Source organism: Pristiophorus japonicus, chromosome 8, assembly GCF_044704955.1.
Source record: "Pristiophorus japonicus isolate sPriJap1 chromosome 8, sPriJap1.hap1, whole genome shotgun sequence".
Classification (NCBI taxonomy): domain Eukaryota; kingdom Metazoa; phylum Chordata; class Chondrichthyes; family Pristiophoridae; genus Pristiophorus; species Pristiophorus japonicus.
The window spans coordinates 39765408-39786373 of record NC_091984.1 but is presented as its reverse complement, the minus strand read 5'-3'; positions in this window follow the sequence as shown (position 1 = coordinate 39786373).

Here is a 20966-nt window from a genome sequence, read left to right as displayed (position 1 = left end):
TTTTTGAAATTGGCGCTGCGCAGCCTGTCCTTTAGATTCAGGGTGGGATGAAGCCTAATATCTGTGCTGAAAAAAAGGATGCCCCCACTTCTGTGCATGCACAAAAAAAAAGAAGTTTTTAACGTGACTGCTATGGGCTCGCATGCCAGTACAGCCCCCGGTCTACATTTGGCCATTTTTAAAGAACCAGCTGTGTGCGAACTTTAATTCTCAGTGGAAAAATTGGAGCTGCAATACGAGATGCAACGCGGCGCAAGGACCAAGAATTTCTCACAGGACGAAGTGGAGGCACTAGTTACTGTGATTGAGGCCAGAGCATGAGCTCGACGCCAGCAGAGGTCACATTAAAGTTTCACCAAAAGAAATGAAGAAACGCTGGAACCAACTTGCAGAAGATGACTGTGCAATGGTGACCACCCCGAGGTCTGGAACCCAGTGCAAAAAGAAGTGGCAGGACCTTGGTCAAGCAGTTAGTGTAAGTAATATTATCATTTATTCACTGGAATTGCAATTGTAAATGTGACCATCTGTATGTGCCACCCAGCAGAAAGACACCCGCTCTAAAAAGTAATATTTTCAATCTGCACCCACTGCCCCCATGGAAGAGAGGGTCGCTGCTTTGATGGGTCCTGCCTGGAGAAAAGCAATCACCACTGCACAAACTGGGCTCACACTGGAACCAATATGCAAGTTCTGCAAATTCCACAGTCTGGCTTTGCTAAATATTAAGTACTGCGTGAGCTAGCCATGCTTCGGTTCATGGGGATGTCTCCGTCAGTTACGCTTCAGTTGATGCAATGTGCTATCATTCATCGTGGTCCTTCAAATCAGCCTGCTGCCTGCGCTGTGTGAGCCTACTCATGCCACCCACCCTGCCCCCTCCTCTGCTGCTAACCATTTGTCTGTTCTGTTATATTTTGAAGAACTTGAGGCCAACCCTGACGATGAAGAAGAAGAAGAAGATTCAGACGAGGACGAGCTTAAAGAGGAGAACATCTTCCAACCCGACATTCTAGACCAAGAGCATGGGGATGAGGTGGAGGGAGAGGGGCAGGGGTAGGGGGAGGATGAAGCCTCCACTCTTGTACTCATTTCGAAGGAGGTGCAGGTGCCATCCATTGTGAGTGGTACGAGTGTTGGGACATTCCATAGTTTCTCACAATATGAGGCTGGGGATTCCGGGGGGTGCAGCGAGGCACATCCAGGGTGAGGAGAGGAAGGAGAGCTCGACAGTGCTCTCCTGAGGTACAGGATCTAACGGATGCGGTTCAGATGATGGCAATGAGTACGGAGAGCATTGGCCTTACGCGATCGCTCCTGGACACCATCAGTGGGGTGGGTGATGAAGTATCGGGACTGTCGTGAGAAGTAACATCACTCTCACGAGAAATGGGAACACTGTCCGGGAACATGAGGGAGGGAATGTCGCAGGTAGTTGAGACTCTGTCAGGGCACACGAGGGAGGAATGTCGGAATTGGCTGCTGCAATAAGGGAACATTCCCAGACCCCGTGGCCATTGACAGAATCAACTGTCACTCCCACTCCAATCCCCAAGCCGGGCCTTCCAGATTACCAGCTGCCTATGCCCCTCATCAAGAAATGTGCATTACCCGAGATGCTCGAAAGAATAAGCTTGGTACCAACCCGAGAAACGCTGCACCACCGCCTGCGGGCAGGAGTGAAGCCACCAAGACCAAGCGCAGCGGGGGGTCTTCCAATAAATAAGCTTGAGGAGAAATGGGTGCAGCCTTTTTTTGCTGTTGTTGTTGTTATTATTATAATTGTTGTAACTGTTCTCAAATTAAATGTTTTGTGTAAGTTATGTAAATTTACAAGTTTGAAAGTTTGTAAGTGATCTTAACTTTAAAGTTTGATACAAGAATATTTTTATTAAAGTTAAATTTATTACAAACAAGTGTTAAACTTTTGAATAAAATATATTTTACATTATAACTGAATCATTTCCATTATTTGTTCCATTATTAACACAATTTTTTGAACTAAAGAAGAATCATTTCCATTACCTGTTCCACTAACACAACACAATATTACGGAACAGGTCCAAACAGTAAACATGGTCCACGTGGAATAGTTGCCACTGAGCCTTCAGGCAGCAAAGCGTTCACAGATGAGCTGCTGGCGCAATCGTTAAAGGGGCACGACGTCCCACCCTCCTCCACCGTCGTGCTCCGGGTTTAGGTAGTTGCATGACTTCCTCATCCTTGTCCTCCTCCTCCTCGTCATCTGCATCTTCCTCATCATTATCATCAGCCACACTCACCTCAACTGGGTCTTCTACTACCATCTGATGCTGCCTCATGATGGCTAAGTTATGCAGCATGCAGCACACAACAGTGAACTGACCGACAATCTCAGGGGAGTACTGTAAGTCACGTCCAGAATGGTCCAGGCAATGTAAACGCTGTTTCAAGATGCCAATGGTCCTCTCAATGATGCTGTGCATCGCAATGTGCGACATGTTTTATTCCCAGCCAGCTTCCGTTCGGGTTACACGTAGGAGCGTCATAAGCCAGGTGGCAAGGCCGTACCCTTGGTCTCCCAGCAGCCACTTTGCCCTTCTGGCTGCTGCTGATACATGGCAGATATAGCGCTCTCGCGTAGGATGAACGCATCATGGGTGCTCCCAGGGTATCTTGCATCAACTAACATGATGCGATGCATGTCGTCACAGACGAGCTGCATATTCACGGAGTGGAAGCCTTTTCTGTTCCTGTACATCTCGGAATCCTCCAAAGGTGCTCGCAATCAATCAATGCAGCCCTGTACCTTTGGGAAGCCAGCAATCCTGGAGAAACCCACAGCCCTGTCACGCATTGCCTGCACGGTCATAGGAAACTTTATGTAGTCATTCCTCCGGGCATATAGTGCAGCAGTCACCTGCTGACTGCAGATATGTGTTGCATGTTGACAAATGGCGCACACATCCCCAATTGTGGCCTGGAATGATCCAGATGCATAGAATGAAAGTGCAGCTGTAACCTTCACTTCAACTGACAAAGCGGTCCTCCTGACGCTTTAAGGTTGCAAGTCTGCTTTTACTAACTCACAGGTCTGGGTTACAACATCTTTGCAGAAATGCAGCCTTCTCACACAGTCTGCATCACTTAGGTGCAGGTATGAACGCCTGTCCCGATATACCCGATATGGGTATGGCCTCCTGCCCATCATCCTACGTGCTCTGAGGTTCCTCATGCGATGATGTCGAATCAATCGTCTCCTTCACAGCACCATCATGCCGAAGGCTTGCACAAGGTATGGCATTGTCAATATTGCCCCCATAATTAAATTGTAGCTTTGCAAGAAGCTCAAAACAGCAGGACAAAGGACTTAAAGCTTCTTTCCTCTCTCTCTCTCTCTCCCGAAGGTCGATGCCCTAGTATGTGGACCACACCCTGGTCTGTGCATGTGCAATAAGCTTGCTTAGAACAGGAAGCTAGGCATTCAATGAAGACATTTGGGGCAATGAAGTCTGATGCAATTCTTTCATTTTAGATTTTTATCAAAGCACCACCCCACCACCGACCAAATGTCTCCTTACCGGTCTCGAGGGTTGGCCAGCAGAATCACTCCCTCGCCCGGACACAGGGACCCAGCGTCCATTCCCCCCCCCCGCCCCCACCCCGGGCTTCTTTTGAAGCTGCTGTATGTCGAAGGGTTCTCATCCTTCAGTTCGGTTTCCACCCCTCCCCCCCCACCCCTCCACTACCCACCTGCCCCGAGCTTCTTTTGAAGCCGAGCCCCGAGCACCTGTGTCCAGGTGAGGGAGCGATTCTGCCTGCCGACGCTCAGACCCTCGAGCTTGGTGAGGAGGCATTCGATGGTGGGGTGGTACTTTGAAAAAAATCAAAAATTAAAGAATTGCAATAGACTTCCATTTTCTCCCTTTTTGAGTTTGAAAAAATTAAGCTTCATGATACATATTGTTTGTCTTCTTGACTCCCTCCAAAACTTTGCTTAAAAACAATGGCGTCTTTCTGCGCCAATTTTTAAAATTGCGCTGGTTTTTCTTAAGTGCCCAGAAAGTTTTTTGGGAGCGGTCACATACGCCGTCCTAGAAAAAATGTAAGTTGGCCAAACTTACTTAAATGTGATAAACTGGTGCAGACATCAGGTTACCCAAAAAAATACTAACCTAAAAAAATTGTAACTAACTGAGTTATGCTGGCGCAGAAACCTTGGGGAAACTTGGATATTTTAATTTACGCCAAAAAAATAGCGCAAATCATTGGGGAAAATTCAGCCCATAGAGTTATGCAGTAATCTATAGCTATGTCGATTTTCTGCCAAAGTGAATATCCTGCCCGACATCTATTTGGGTGGAAAGTGTTTTCTACGCATTGTTGAAAGCCACTGCTCAGGGGTAATTTTAACTTTTGGCGGAAGTGTGAAATGTGCAACATTAAGTTAGCCGCCTGTTAAATCGGGAAAGGTGTATAACACACGGCTGTCACCAGAAGTTAAAATTAACCCCCTTTAAGCATTGTTCGAGGGCTTAGCCAATCAAATATAGACACAACTCAGTTTTTTAGCACGAGCGCAAACTTCCACTGGTTATTTAGTCCGTCCATTGGTGGCCGTGCCTTCAGCTGCCTTGACCCTAAGCTCAGGAATTCCCTCCCTAAACCTCGCCGCCTTTCTCCCTCTCTTTCCTCCTTTAAGATGCTCCTTAAAACTTGCCTCTTCGACCAAGCTTTTGCTCAACTGTTCTAATATCTCCTTACGTGGCGCGGCATCAAATTTTTGTCTGATAATGCTATTGTGAAGCATCTTGGGATGTTTTACTACTTTAAAGGCGCTAAATAAACACACATTGTTGTTGTTGCTCAAAGAAATCCTGCAGCAGTGCTAAGTTTAGACGACTGGGGGTGGGGTTCAAACTGCACACTTGACGGGAAGGGAGCCGAGCTGAGAATCAGGGAATGCTGACTTACCCAGTGCGAAGGCCGAGCTGGGAACCTGGAGGCCGAAGACGGGTGCAGGAGGCTCCTGGGAAGCAGTCCTCCAAAGCTGCATCGACTGATTTCAACATGATGGGCGGGGCGGGTGGGTGGATGCGGGTTTCAGGTTCCCCTAATGACTTCGCCACTGAAGAAACTGGATTTAAAACATGCACGATTTTTAAGACATACAAATATTTTTATTGCTATTGAAAAATTAATATTAGATTTATGATATGATGCATTTTACCATGTTATTTTCCCATTATAAATAATTATGTATAGATGTGACTCACACATGGCAGATTACTAAAATGTTATAATGTTAATCTTCTCAGTACAATTATATTAATGCATTATTATAAATAAAACATTTTGAAAATGTGCATGTGGATATTAATGTGGGTGGAAAACAATTTATCTTTGTGAACTGGTTCAATCCAAACCACCTGCTTCATATTACATTAATTAAGGCAAGACTAACGATATCAAACAGGTCAAATATTTCCTGGGTGGCACAATGAATTAGAACACTGTTTTTTGACCTTTGAACTCTGAATCTATAACCAGTCCAGATTTACAGAAAGCATGTCTCGTCTGTTGTATGTATCCTACGTGGCATCAGTTTTGTTGCAGTTCCCAGAGCCCACGGCACAAAAGGACATGGGATCTGGCACTAATGCACTAAAGGCCTGATTTTATCTGGGGGTTGTATCGTGCTTGCGGGGAATGGGCTGGGGCAGGCAGCAAGCTCCAGTGATATTGTCGGTGTGAGGCCTAGATCATTATGGCCCCCCCGTCTCATTAACATTTGAAGGGCGAGCTGCCCACCCAAGTAACCTGCACAATTTCTGGTCTGCTCCCCAACTCTATTTAAAGTGGGGATGCATTTCTTAAAGCAAAATTGCACCCTCTGCTTGCATTTCAATTGAACATCTCTGGAAGACTTGCTGGCTGCAGCGATATGGCGAAGGGCTGCTTCTCCCACTTTCCTGAGGCAGCCCTTGAAGTCCTATTGGAGGTAGTGAGGCCCAGGATGGAAGTAATCTTCTGAAGCATCCGCAGGAGCATCCCCCAAACCACCATCAGGCAGACCTCAACAGAGGTGGTGGGTAGGTCAGTGCATCACCCTCAGGGCCTGGGTTCAATGTAGAAAAAGGTTTAATGACCTCACAAGAACAGCTAGAATGACTACACCTCTTCACTGCTCTGAACACTACTTGTTCATTCCAAACACGCTCACTTTTTCCTTTCCTCTCTTCACACGACACACTAGCACCTTTCTATTCTCACATACTCTCAGTTTCACAGCCACCAACTACTCCCACCACTCCTTCCTCACTTCACATCAAACACATTTATCACTTCCCCATTCTCATTGTCTTGCTTCTTCCACACCTCTCAACACATCTACGATATACAAAAGCCCCACATCTCTCCGCTCACCTTCTTGACACACACTCACTCTCGTATTCTCTTTTTGCAGGTAAGACAGCACATAATGCAAGAGAGGAAAAGGACGGAGGGAGGAATCCCCAACATCATCGCACTCACACAGGCGGAGCAAGAAGTCTTGGCGAACACTAGACCAGATAGGGTCATGGGCATCAGGCCAGGAGAGGCTGGTAGCATGCCCAAGGAGGTTGTCTGATCATAAGAACATGAGAATTAGGAGCAGGAGTAGGCAATAGGGCCCCTCGAGCCTGCTCTGCCAATCAGTAAGATCATGGCTAATCTTAGAAACATAGAAAACAGGTGCAGGAGTAGGCCATTCGGCCCTTCAAGCCTGCACCACCATTCAATAAGATCATAGCTGATCATTCCCTCAGTACCCCTTTCCTGCTTTCTCTCCATACCCCTTGATCCCTTTAGCCGTAAAGGCCATATCTAACTCCCTCTTGAATATATCCAATGAACTGGCATCAACAACTCTCTGCGGCAGGGAATTCCACAGGTTAACAACTCTCTGAGTGAAGAAGTTTCTCCTCAGCTCAGTCCTAAACGACCTGCCCCTTATCCTAAGACTGTGTCCCCTGGTTCTGGACTTCCCCAACATCGGGAACATTCTTCCCGCATCTAGCCTGTCCAGTCCAGTCAGAATCTTATATGTTTCTATGAGATCCCCTCTCATCCTTCTAAACTCCAGTGAATAAAGGCCCAGTTGATCCAGTCTCTCCTGATATGTCAGTCCATCCATCCCTGGAATCAGTCTGGTGAACCTTCGCTGCACTCCCTCAATAGCAAGAACGTCCTTCCTCAGATTAGGAGACCAAAACTGAACACAATATTCCAGGTGGGGCCTCACCAAGGCCCTGTACAACTGCAGCAAAACTTCCCTGCTCCTATACTCAAATTCCCTTGCTATGAAGACCAACATACCATTTGCTGCCTTCACCACCTGCTGTACCTGCATGGCAACTTTCAATGACTGATGAACCAAGACACCCAGGTCTCGCTGCACCTCCCCTTTTCCTAATCTGCGCCATTCAGATAATATTCTGCCTTTGTGTTTTTGCCCCCAAAGTGGATAACCTCACATTTATCCGCATTATACTGCATCTGCCATGTATTTGCCCACTCGCCTAACCTGTCCAAGTCACCCTGCAGCCTCTTAGCGTCCTCCTCACAGCTCACATCGCCACCCAGTTTAGTGTCATCTGCAAACTTGGAGATATTACACTCAATTCTATCATCTAAATCATGAATATATATTGTAAAGAGCTGGGGTCCCAGCACTGAGCCCTGTGGCACTCCACTAGTCACTGCCTGCCATTCTGAAAAGGACCCGTTTATCCCGACTCTCTGCTTCCTGTCTGCCAACCAGTTCTCTATCCACATCAGGACATTACCCCCAATACCATGTGCTTTAATTTTGCACACCAATCTTCTGTGTGGGACCTTGTCAAAAGCCTTTTGAAAATCCAAATACACCACATCCACTGGTTCTCCCTTGTCCACTCTACTAGTTACATCCTCAAAAGATTCCAGAAGATTTGTCAAGCATGATTTCCCTTTCATAAATCAATGCTGACTTGGACCTATCCGATCACTGCTCTCCAAATGCACTGCTATTTCATCTTTAAAGATTGATTCCAACATTTTCCCCACCACCGATGTCAGGCTAACCGGTCTATAATTACCCATTTTCTCTCTCCCTCCATTTTTAAAAAGTGGTGTTACATTAGCAACCCTCCAGTCCATAGGAACTGATCCAGAATCGATAGACTGTTGGAAAATTATCACCAATGCATCCACTATTTCTAGGGCCACTTCCTTAAGTACTCTGGGATGTAGACTATCAGGTCCTGGGGTTTATAGGCCTTCAATCCCGTCAATTTCCCGAACACAATTTCCCGCCTAATAAGGATATTAGGTCCTCCTTCTCACGAGACCCTCGGTCCCCGAGTACATCCGTAAGGTTATTTGTGTCTTCCTTTGTGAAGACAGAACCAAAGTTCGTGTTCAATTGGTCTGCCATTTCTTTGTTCCCCATTATAAATTCACCTGAATCTAACTGCAAGGGACCAACATTTGTTTTCACTAATCTTTTTCTCTTCACATATCTATAGAAGCTTTTGCAGTCAGTTTTTATGTTTCCGGCAAGCTTCCTCTCATACTCTATTTTCCCCCTCTTAATTAAACCCTTAGTCCTCCTCTGCTGAATTCTCAAATTCTCCCAGTCCTCTGGTTTTCTGCTTTTTCTAGCAAATTTATATGCCTCTTCTTTGGAATTACTACTATCGTTAATTTCCTTTGTTAGCCACGGTTGAGCCACCTTCCCCGTTTTATTTTTACTCCAGACAGGGATGTACAATTGCTGAAGTTCATCCATATGATCTTTAAAGGTTTGCCATTGCCTATCCACTGTCAACCCTTTAAGTATCATTTGCCAGTCTAATCTAGTCAATTCGCGCCTCATACCATCAAAGTTACCTTTCCTTAATTTCAGGACCCTAGTTTCTGAATTAACTTTGTCACTGTCCATCTTAATAAGGAATTCTACCATATTATGTTCACTCTTCCCCAAGAGGCCTCTCACAACGAGATTTCTAATTATTCCCTTCTCATGACACGTCACCCAGTCTAGGATGGCAAGCTCTCTCGTTGGTTCCTCGACATATTGGTCTAGAAAACCATCCCTAATACACTCCAGGAAATCCTCCTCCACCGCATTGCTACCAGTTAGGTTAGCCCAATCAATATGTAGATTAAAGTCTCCCGTGATAACTGCTGTACCTTTATTGCACACATCCCTTATTTCTTGTTTGATGCTGTCCCCAACCTCACTACTACTATTTGGTGGCCTGTACACAACTCCCACTAGCTTTTTCTGCCCTTTGGTATTCCGTAGCTCCACCCATACCGATTCTACATCATCCAAGCGAATGTCCTTCCTTACAATTGCATTAATTTCCTCTTTAACCAGCAACGCCACCCCGCCTCCTTTTCTTTTCTGTCTGTCCTTCCTAAATGCTGAATACCCTTGTATGTTGAGTTCCCAGCCTTGGTCATCCTGGAGCCATGTCTCCGTGATGCCAATCACATCGGATCTATTAACTGCTATCTGCGCAGTTAATTCATCCACCTTATTCCGAATACTCCTCGCATTGAGGCACAGAGCCTTCAGGCTTGTCTTTTTAACAGACTTTGACCCTTTAGAATTTTGCTGTAAAGTGGCCCTTTTTTTTTTGCCTTGGGTTTCTCTGCCCTCCACTTTTATTATTCTCCTTTCTAGCTTTTGCTTCTGTCTCCATTTTATTTCCCTCTGTCTCCCTGCATAGGTTCCCATCCCCCTGGCATATTAGTTTAACTCCTCCCGAACAGCACTAGCAAACACTCCCCCTAGTGCATTGGTTCCGGTCCTTCCTAGGTGCAGACCATCCGGTTTGTACTGGTCCCACCTCCCCCAGAACTGGTTCCAATGCCCCAGGAATTTGAATCCCTCCCTTCTGCACCACTGCTCAAGCCACATATTCATCTGAGCTATCCTGCGATTCCAACTCTGAGTAGCACGTGGCACTGGTAGCAATCCTGAGATTACTACCTTTGAGGTCCTGCTTTTTAATTTAACTCCTAGCTCCCTAAATTCGTCTCGTAGGACCTCATCCTATTTTTTACTTATATCGAGGCAACATACCATCCTGGAGTCTCGGTTGCGGCCGCAGAAACGCCTATCTATTCCCCTTACAATTGAATCCCCTATCATTATAGCTCTCCCACTCTTTTTCCTGCCCTCCTGTGCAGCAGAGCCACCCATGGTGCCATGGACTTGGCTGCTGCTGCTCTCCCCTGATGAGTCATCCCCCTCAACAGTACCCAAAGCAGTGTATCTGTTTTGCAGGGGGATGACCGCAGGGGACCCCTCCACTACCTTCCTTGCACTGATCTTCCTGTTGGTCTTCCATTCCCTATCTGGCTGTGTACCCTTCTTCTGCGGTAAGACCAACTCACTAAACGTGCTATTCACATCATCCTCAGCATTGTGGATGCTCCAGAGTAAATCCACCCGCAGCTCCAGTTTCACAACGTGGTCTGTCAGGAGCTGCAGGTGGATGCACTTCCCACACAAGCAGTCGTCAGGGACACCGGAAGCGTCCCTGACTTCCCACATAGTGCAGGTGGAGCATAACACATGTCCGAGTTGTCCTGCCATTGACTTAACCCCTAGATAAACTTAATGTGGCAACAACAAGGCTAAAGGTTAGTTACTGATGTAGAAAAGAAAAAAGAAAAACTACTCACCAATCACTCGTCAATCACTTCCCCCTTGGCTGTGACGTCACCGTTCGATTTCTTTCTACTTCTTTTTTGCCTTCTCTCCCTGCTGCAGCTGCACAAGCTGGGCCTTTATAGGCCTCCCGACACCACGCACTCTTGCCTCTCGGACTGCCGCTGCCTCTCGCTGCCGCTGGGCCTTTATAGGCCTCCCGACACCACGCACTCTTGCCTCTCGGACTGCCGCCGCCTCTCGCTGCCGCTGGGCCTTTATAGGCCTCCCGACACCACGCACTCTTGCCTCTCGGACTGCCGCTGCCTCTCGCTGCCGCTGGGCCTTTATAGGCCTCCCGACACCACGCACTCTTGCCTCTCGGACTGCCGCTGCCTCTCGCTGCCGCTGGGCCTTTATAGGCCTCCCGACACCACGCACTCTTGCCTCTCGGACTGCCGCTGCCTCTCGCTGCCGCTGGGCCTTTATAGGCCTCCCGACACCACGCACTCCTGCCTCTCGGACTGCCGCTGCCTCTCCTCGATGCTGGGCCTTTATAGGCCTCCCGACACCACGCACTCCTGCCTCTCGGACTGCCGCTGCCTCTCCTCGATGCTGGGCCTTTATAGGCCTCCCAAAACCACGCACTCCCGCCTCTCGGACTGCCGCCGCCTCTCGCTGCCGCTGGGCCTTTATAGGCCTCCCGACACCACGCACTCCCGCCTCGCGGACTGCCGCTGCATCTCGCTGCCACTGGGCCTTTATAGGCCTCCTGACACCATGCACTCCTGCCTCTCGGACTGCCGTCGCCTCTCGCTGCTGCTGGGCCTTCGACCTCAACTCCACTTTATGCCCGATCTTCATATCCCTCGAGTCCAAAAATTTATCTATCTCAAACCTTGAATATACTAAATTATTCAGCATCCACAGCCCTTTGAGGTAGAGAATTCCAAAGATTCACAACCCTCTGAATGAAGAAATTCCTCCTCATCTCAGTCTTAAATGACCAACCTCTTATCCTGAGACTATGACCCCTAGTCTTAGACTCTCCAGCCAGGGGAAACAAAATCTACCCTCATAATCTTATATGCTTCAGTGAGATCACCTCTTATTCTTCTAAACTCCAGAGAGTATAGGCCCAATCTACTCAATCTCTCATCATAGAACAGCCCTCTCATCCCAGGAATCAATCTAGTGAACCTTTGTTACATTGCCTCTCAGGCAAGTATATCCTTCCTCAGATAAGGAGACCAAAACTGTGCACAGTACTCCAGGTGTGGTCTCACCAAAGTGCTTGTACTGTACAATTGTAGCAAGACTTCCTTACTCTTGTACTCCATCCCCCTTGCAATAAAGGCCAAAATGCCATTTGCCTTCCTAATTGCTTGCTGTACCTGCATGCTAACTCTCTGTGTTTCCTGTATGAGGACATCGAAGTCTCTCTGAGCACCAATATTTAATATTTTCTCACCATTTAAAAAGTATTCTGTTTTTCTATTATTCCTACCAAAGTAAGTAACCTCACATTTCCCCACATTATATTCCATCTACCACCCTGTTGCCCACTCACTTAACCGATCCACCTTCTCTTCCTCCTAGGCAGTCCCTTGGAGTCGAGGATGAAAGTTCTCATGTGACTGATGAGTCCTATATTCCTTTGCAGGCTCTTTGGGGCCAAAATTGCCTCCCTCCATAAGCTTCATTACCGTCTCTAAGAGGCGGGAATGGAGTGGAGAAGCCTTACTGACCAAGGGCGGAGGGATGGGCCTACCCATCCGAAATTGCCTCCGGGCAAGAAACAGCGGGAATGGGTTATCGCACTGTCCGTTTACCCGTTGTGTTGTGCATGCGCCGACCCCGTACCGAGTGGAGGCGATCCATTTTCCGACCCCCGTGGGAAATTGCCCCGCAGGAAATTGCCCAGTGCGGAATTGCCCCATGGAAGCGGTGCCGCCGCCGGTCAGTGCCCACAACAGCTTTCCCTGGTGGGGAGCTGTCTGTGGCTGTGTGGCGCTTCCGCCCTGAAAGGGGAGGTCGCGTTGTCGGCGGCTCCATTTTATTTTTTATTGTCGGCCAACTTCCAGGTCGGGCCGACAATTATGCCCATAGGTTCGGCCGGGCCACCAACAGGCAGCCTGGCATCCCCTCTACGTGCCAGGCTGCTGACCCGACCGAAACCCTCCTTGGTCGCCCAGTGTTTGCCATTAAAGTGGCTGCAGAGTTCGCAGCGGCCCTCCCCTTTAACATAGAAACATAGAAATTAGTTGCAGGAACAGGCCATTCGGCCCTTCGAGTCTGCACCGCCATTCAATAAGATCATGGCTGATCATTCAATCTCAGCACCCTTTCCTGCTTTCTCTCCATACCCCTTGATCCCTTTGGCCGTAAGGGCCATATCTAACTCCCTTTTGAATATATCTAACGAACTGGCCTCAACAACTTTCTGCGGTAGAGAATTCCACAGGTTCACCAATCTCTGAGTGAAGAAGTTTCTCCTCATCTCGATCCTAAATGGCTTACCCCTTATTCTTAGACTGTGACCGCTGGTTCTGGAACACTCCAGCAACGGGAACATTCTTCCTGCCTCTAACCTGTCCAATCCTGTCAGAATTTTATATGTTCCTATGAGATCTCCTTTCATTCTTCTAAACTCCAGTGGATACAAATCCAGTTGATCCAGTCTCTCCTCATATGTCAGTCCTGCCATCCCAGGAATCAATCTTGTGAACCTTCGCTGTACTCCCTCAATATCAAGAAGGTCCTTCCTCAGATTAGGGGACCAAAACTGAACACAATATTCCAGGTGTGACCTCACCAAGGCCCTGTACAACTGCAGTAAGACCTCCCTGCTCCTATACTCAAATCCTCTGGCTATGAAGGCCAACATACCATTTGCCTTCTTCACCACCTGCTGTACCTGCATGCCAAACTTCAATGACTGATGTACCATTACACCTAGGTTGTTGCATCTCCCCTTTTCCTAATCTGTCACCATTCAGATAATATTCTATCTTCCTGTTTTTGCCACCAAAGTGGATAACCTCACATTTATCCACATTATACTGCATCTGCCCATTTATTTGCCCACTCACCTAACCTGTCCAAGTCACCCTGCAGTCTCTTAGCGTCCTCCTCACAGCTCACACCGCCACCCAGCTTAGTGTCATCTGCAAACTTGGAGATATTACATTCAATTCCTTCATTTAAATCATTGATGTTTATTGTAAATAGCTGAGGCCCAAGCACTGATCCTTGCGGCACCCCACTCGTTACAACCTGCCAACTGGAAAATGACCCATTTACCCCGAATCTCTGTTTTCTTTCTGTGAACCAATCCTCTATCCATACTAATATATTACCCCAACCATATGAACCCTTATCTTTTGTAACAACCTTTTATGTGGCACCTTTTCAAATGCCTTTTAGAAATCCAAATATACTGCATCCACTGGTTCCTCTTTATCTACCCTACTGGTTACATCCTCAAAGAACTCTAATACATTTGTTAAAAATGATTTCACTTTCATAAAACCTTAAACACGATTTCCCTTTCAGAAAACCATGTGCAGCCTCTCTCTCATCATAATTCTTCTCCCTTTTCCTTTTCTTCTAAGGCCTTCTCAACACCAAGATGCTCCTGGAAAATAACACACCTTGGGGGAGGACACCTCTGTCTGTCCACACTACCCAGGCACCAGCTCAGACATTAGCACTCTGCATGAGTTCGATAACAAATTGGAGGGGTCAGCACCTGGTGAAACACCCAGCATCAGTGGGCAGCAGCAGAGTCATTACAAGACAGACCACCATGGAGGGTGAGGCCATCTTCCTGTTCTGCTGAGGATGACAGAAGTGTCATGGGGCCTTCCAGCATCCTGCCTTGAGAAGAAAACTTCTGGCTTCAAACGGACAGCAATGTGAGGTACTGGAAAGCATGCCAATGAGTTTCACCACTATGGCAGAGACTGTGGAGGTATCTGCATCCAGCCTCTGTGATGTCATCTCACAGGACATCACCACTCTGCAGTCTACCCTGGAGACTGGCAACCTCCAAGAATGCTGCAGCATATCCCTCACAGAAGGAATCCATGCAAGTATGCTTTGCAGCCTTGGTGGAGGCTCAAACGGCTGCTATTTAGCCTCTGGGCACCACAGTGGAGAAATTGGCTAATTGAATGGATAGAGGCTTTGAAGCGATTGGTCTTCTGCTGCAGTTTGCTCTCATGCAGATCACTGGAAGTGATGGGGTTCAGTCGCAAGGTACCAGGCAGTGAGGTGGTTGGAGCAGTACGCACTGGCCTCTCTCAGTATGTCTGCACATTCACTCCCCTTAGTCAGCTGGACCAGACTGCTCCAGCAGCAGAGTTGTAGCAGTCTGCAGCCGTGCCCTCAAAAACCCGAGCACCCAGAAAAGTCCAGCCATGAGCATCTCAAGGGCCTGCCCTGCTTAGGCCACTAGAGGAGCACCTCACTGGAATGGTATGAACCCTTCTTTAAAGAAAAGCACTGTGTGCTGATCATCTGGGCGATAAATGAATGGAAGACATTTATCATGTTAGCCATTAAATTGATCGCCTTTATGGCCTTATTGACTTTGGTTTGGAGAGTGGTTTAATAGTAGCTTCTGAGTCTGAATGGTCAGTAAGTAATTGATATAAAAGTTGCCTGAATGGTTTGAATGCTGATTGATGATGGGAGAGGGGATGGATGTGGCAAGGACTGGTTGCGAGGTGCTGATGTGGCTCTCGTTCCTCATAGAATCATAGAAACATACAGCACAGATGCAAGACCATTTGGCTTGTCGTGCCTGTGCTGGCTCTTTGAAAGATCAGTCCCACATCCCTGCTTTTTGTCCATAACCCTGTACGTCCCTCATCCTCAGGTATCTGCCCAACTTCCTTTTAAAATTATCTACGGAATCACCTTCCACAATCTTTTCAAGTACAGCTTTCCAGATCCCAACAACTCACTGAGTGAAAATAATTCTCCTCATCTCCCCTCTAGTTCTTTTGTCAATGATTTTGAATCTTTGACCTCTGGTTATTGACCCACTTGCCAGAGGGTGTAAAGTCCTGTCCCCTCATTACAGATTCACACGAGGCATGTAGTGAAGTCAAGGTCACTCTGGACCTGCACCTTTTATTTCACAGCTCTGGAATACTGCACTTGCCTGAGACCTGTCCTTATATACCTGTCTCTTGCAAGTGCACCCCCGGTGGAAAGGTATGCTGGTGGTTACAGGTCATATCTTATTACAGTCATGTATAGCATGTTGGGATACAGTTATATATAATAATGTAAGATACATGACATCACCCTCCCCCAAGGTCTTATTGTCTTTATAAGTTCAGTCTCTCAGGTGGTCTACACTCTCGCGTGGAGTGTCTGAGTTGTGGTTCAGTTGTTTGCCTTGGTGTCTGTTTTTCTTTGGGTGTGGTTGCTGGTATCTCGCCTGGGCTGTCTGTTTCGATTGGCGTGATTGTTGTTGACTCGCCTGGGCTGTCTGTTGGGATTGCCCTTTCCTCAGGTTGTTCCCTCTGTCTGTCCACCAGGTGTGGTGCAAGTTCCACATTGTAGTCTGCCTCTGGTTCCGCAGTGCTGTTGGTAAATCTGCTTTTGATTTGGTCTACATGCCTCCGGCAGGTTTTGCCATTGTCCATTTGTACTACCAGTAGCCTGTTCCTTCCTTGCCCGTTACTGTCCCTGCAAGCCATTTGGAACCCCTGCCATAGTTTAGTACAAACACTTTTCCCCCTATCTCATTCCATCTCCACGTCGAATTTCTGTCTCTTTTATGCGGCCACAGTTGTTCAAATTGTTGAGCACCCATGAGAGATTGACTCGCTCCTGTATCCAGCTCCATGTTGACAGATATCCCGTTGAGTAGGACCCTCATCATTATAGGAGGCGTCCTGTCGTAGGAGCAGCGGCCATTTGATCGTGTTGACCCGCTGTACATCGGTGTCCCGGGTACTGTCCCCACTGTCTTCTGGTCCGCTGTTGTTACTGACCTTCTTCCACCAAATGGTGGCCTCTCTGCACTGCAATATGCAGCAGACCACAACAATGTATGACACTGTATCTGGGACATATTGCAGGGAGCCCCACCCCAGCAGCTAGGCATCTAAAGCTCTGCTTGAGCAGTCTTATCGTGAGCTCTAAAAGGATCCCGAGGGTGTCCTGGCTTCGGTTGTATCTGTGCTGCTTGGCCGAGGTTCAAAGAGGTGTGACCAGCCAAGTCTGTCGAGGGTATGCCTTGTTCCCAAGCCATCATCCTGTCATGTTCCTGACAGGGAGGAATAGCGGGGGTGGGGGGTTGTGGTGGTGGTGATGGAGTTGGTAGTGTGCCACAAATTATAAAAGCTGTGTGACAACTCCCTGAGTACCTTGCACAGAACTGCACGATGCTGTTCCTTGATCGGCTGTATGCTGATAGAGTGGGATCCCTCTCTGTTGATCAATATTGCTGGCTCATGTTCTGGTGCCCTGATGGCCACGTGTGCACAGTCCGTCTCGCCCTGCACACAAGGGAAGCCAGCCGCTGCTGCGAAGCCACGAGCTCTGTCCTGTTGACTGTTCAGGTCACCGGGGAAGGTGATGTACTGCTTGGCCCTGGCAAATGGGGTGTCGGCCACCTGCTGACTGCAGCTGGGAACTGCAAGCTGGGCGAAGCAGCTGATGTCCCTGTTAGCAGAAATGATCTATTGGTGTAAACATTCAGGGCTTCAGTGCCTTTGAGGGAGAGCATGGCCGCGCCCCGCCCTGGTCCAGCAAACAGCAGGCCCGATGGGGGAGATAGCAGAAATCTCCGAGAGCTTGCCTCAGAAGCATAGCCTCCTCCTGCACTGCTCCTCAATTAGGTTCAGGAAATAAGTCTTGGCCTGCCTACCCGGCATGCTGGGTATGGTCTGTTGCGTGCAGCTCCCCTCACATAATATATTCTGAGTGACGCAGGTGCTGATGGTAGTTGCTGAGCGTGCTCCTGCTACTTCTCGAAGTCTTGATCCATCTAGAACAAAGAAGCAAGAATGGCTCCTATAATAATAAGTAGAGGAAGCTGACTAAAGGGCTGTAAGACCACAAGGTGTGGAAATAGCACTTTGAAAGCTGGAAACAATCCTGGTCATTCAGACAGCAGGCGATCCTGCGGCCCAGTGATCTGCAGCTGAGAGCCCCCTTTTATACGGTGTCAGAAGCTCTCAGATGCCAATCCCGCTTGGTTTTGCTGGTGGGACCAAGATTGGACGGAGCATTTGGAGTTATAATACAGTGGGTCTGGTAATGATGTAATTGGAGTGCCTGGGGTGGATGGCTGACATGCAGCCAGAAACAGGTAAGTTAAAGTAACTGAGATGAGGAGGGATTTCGTCTCTCGGAGGGCCGTAAATCTGTGGAATTCTCTGCACCAGAGAGCTGTGGATGCTGATCCATTGAATATATTTAAGGTGGAGTTAGACAGATTTTTGAGCGATAAATAGGTAAAGAGTTATGGGGAGCGGGCAGGGAAGTGGAGTTGAACCCAAGATCAGTTCAGCCATGATCTTATTGAATGGCGGAGCAGGCTCGAGGGGCCGTATGGGCTACTCCTGCTCCTATTTCTTATGTTTTTATGTTCTTATGTAAAGTGGTGGAGGGTGGGAATGGTGCGGGAAGGGTACACTGTAGCCATAGAGGCGAATTTAATCCCGCATTTGCATCGTTCATGCTGGGCGTGAGTGGTGAGGTTAAAATCAACCCTTGTTTGCCATTAGATTGCAACTTTAGCTTTGAAGCAATCTGAATATGGTGCTAAGGTCCAACCGGAAGGAATCTCGCTCTGGTTTGAAGTTAGTTTAGGTCTTCACACCTGATTTACATGCCAGGTTTAGTGTTGGTATGAAGTATTTTCACCTTTTCACCACCGCTAGACTTTACGGGGCAGATTTTTCTGTTCCTCTACCTGGGCATTGTAATGTCTGTAAGCTTGTAATGTTTGTAGCTCCACACTGTGGATATGGATGTATTGTGTACTGCAAGTGCAGGGTTAATAATAAACAGAACCAGGCAGATTTCCGGAGACTTCCGAGAGAGCTGCCTGCCATGTTAGGAAGCTGTGTGCACTGTATTCTGTGAATAAAACACATTTGGCAAAAGAGATGGGATTTTTCGGATGATTTAAAGCTTAAATTTTGTTGGTGAATGATTCAGCCAGCCGACAGAGAGACTTTGGAAGTTTCTGTCTTTGGAAAAAAGCTACAAAATCCGAGGTAAAATACAGCACACGGTGTGAACAACTAGAGATTAAAATGGCAGGTGTATTGGGATATTTGGGTGAATATAGACTTGACCGGGAACGTTTTAAAGCATATATGGATCGGCTAGAAATGTATTTCATTGCAAACAACATAATCGAAGTTCCAGGCAATGCAGTCCAGAACTGGGCTGTATTAGAATGTAAGAAAGCGAACTTCTTATCGGAGGCAGGTCCGGCATTATACAAAACCGTTGTAAATCTGCTTGTGCCTGACGAGCCAAAGGACACAATGCTTAAAGGGATTTTAATGAAGCTGGAGCAGCACTATAACCCCAAACCGTTAGAAATTGCTGAAAGCTATCGTTTCGAGATTCGAAATCAAAAGGCTGATGAATTTATCAGTGATTACATCGTAGCATTAAAAAAGCTATCGATGCACTGTAATTTTGGAAACTTTCAAAACCGAGCATGACGAGATTATTTTGTTTGTGAGGTGAAAAATGATGTGATCAGAAGGAAGTTATTGACGACAGATGACTTGACTTTTGAGATTGCTTGTCAGACAGCGAGGTCGATGGACATGGATGGACAATATTCCCACGAATTAAATAATGATTATGGTCGGCAGTCAACGAGGTAAATCACCTGCAGGTTCAAAGTAAAAGATGGTGGGGGCCCAAAGTCTCAGAAACTGGAAATTTTACCAGAGCGTTGAAGTCATGCTATAGGTGCTTGGGACAACACATTGCTCAAAGTTGTCCATACGTGAAGGCAGAGTGTTTCTTCTGCAGGAAGACAGGGCATCTTGCGAAGGCATGCCGACTGAAGGGTAAACCAGTTTTTAATGCTATGAGTCCAGCGTTCAAAGCTATGAGTAGAAATCCAAAAGAGACTACATAGCATGGAAGAACAACAACAGGAAGAGGAGATGTTAGAGTTACACGTCATCGTGAGCACGAGGTTAACGGACAGCAATTCGGAAAGCATCAAAATCCACATAGATGTTGCGGGATTCAAGATACCAATGGAAATTGACACGGGTGCATCCGTGAGTGTAGTACCGGAGTCACTATATCGCGACAAATTGCGTGATTTTCAACTGGAGAAATCCAAGATAGAGCTGCGAGGCTACTCAGGAGAGAAAATTCTTGTAGTAGGCCGTATCACCGTACCGGTGAAATATAAAGATCAATTTCAGAACTTGCCTCTAATAGTAGTGAAAGGAGACAAGTCTGCCTTACTCGGAAGAAATTGGTTGAGCTCACTGAAGCTGGATTGGAGTAAGATTTTCTGTGTGGAAGCGAGATTTTCATCAACGGATGAGGTTATCAAGAAGTATCCGAAGGTGTTCTGCGCAACGGGCAGTCCGATCCAAGGCTTCAAGGCAAGTGTCAGGGTACAGAAGGACGCTAGATCAGTTTACTACAAGCCGCGTTCTGTATCATATGCACTCAAGGAGAAAGTTGAGCAAGGACTCAAAAGACTCGAGACTGAGAAAATTATTTGTAAGATAGATCGATGTAATTGGGCTACACCCATTGTTGTTGTACTTAAGTCTGATGGTAAGGTAAGATTGTGTGGTGATTATAAAGTAATCATAAACCAGGTTCGAGAGGGTAATGTCCCCAATACATTGCCGAATATAGAAGATTTGTTTACAACACTGACAGGTGGTCAGATCTTCTCAAAACTGGATCCTACGAATGCCTACTTACAGCTTGAACTAGATGAGGAGTCATGTTTGACTATAAATACTCATCTAGGCCTACATCAATTTAATAGGCTACCGTTTGGAGTGTCTTCCACCCCTGCCATATTCCAAGGGGTGATGAACCAGATTTTGCAAGGTATTAAAGGGGTAGTATGTTATTTGGATGACATACTAATTTCAGCACCAAATAGGCAAATTCATAATAACATATTGAATAAAGTCCTCAAATGGCTAGAGAAGCACAGAGTACAAGTGTCTGCTCGTAAGTGCGAGTTATTTAAAAACTCAGTGGCGCACTTAGGAGACAGAGTAGACAAAGATGGTTTACATACAACCATGGAAAAATTGGATGCAAT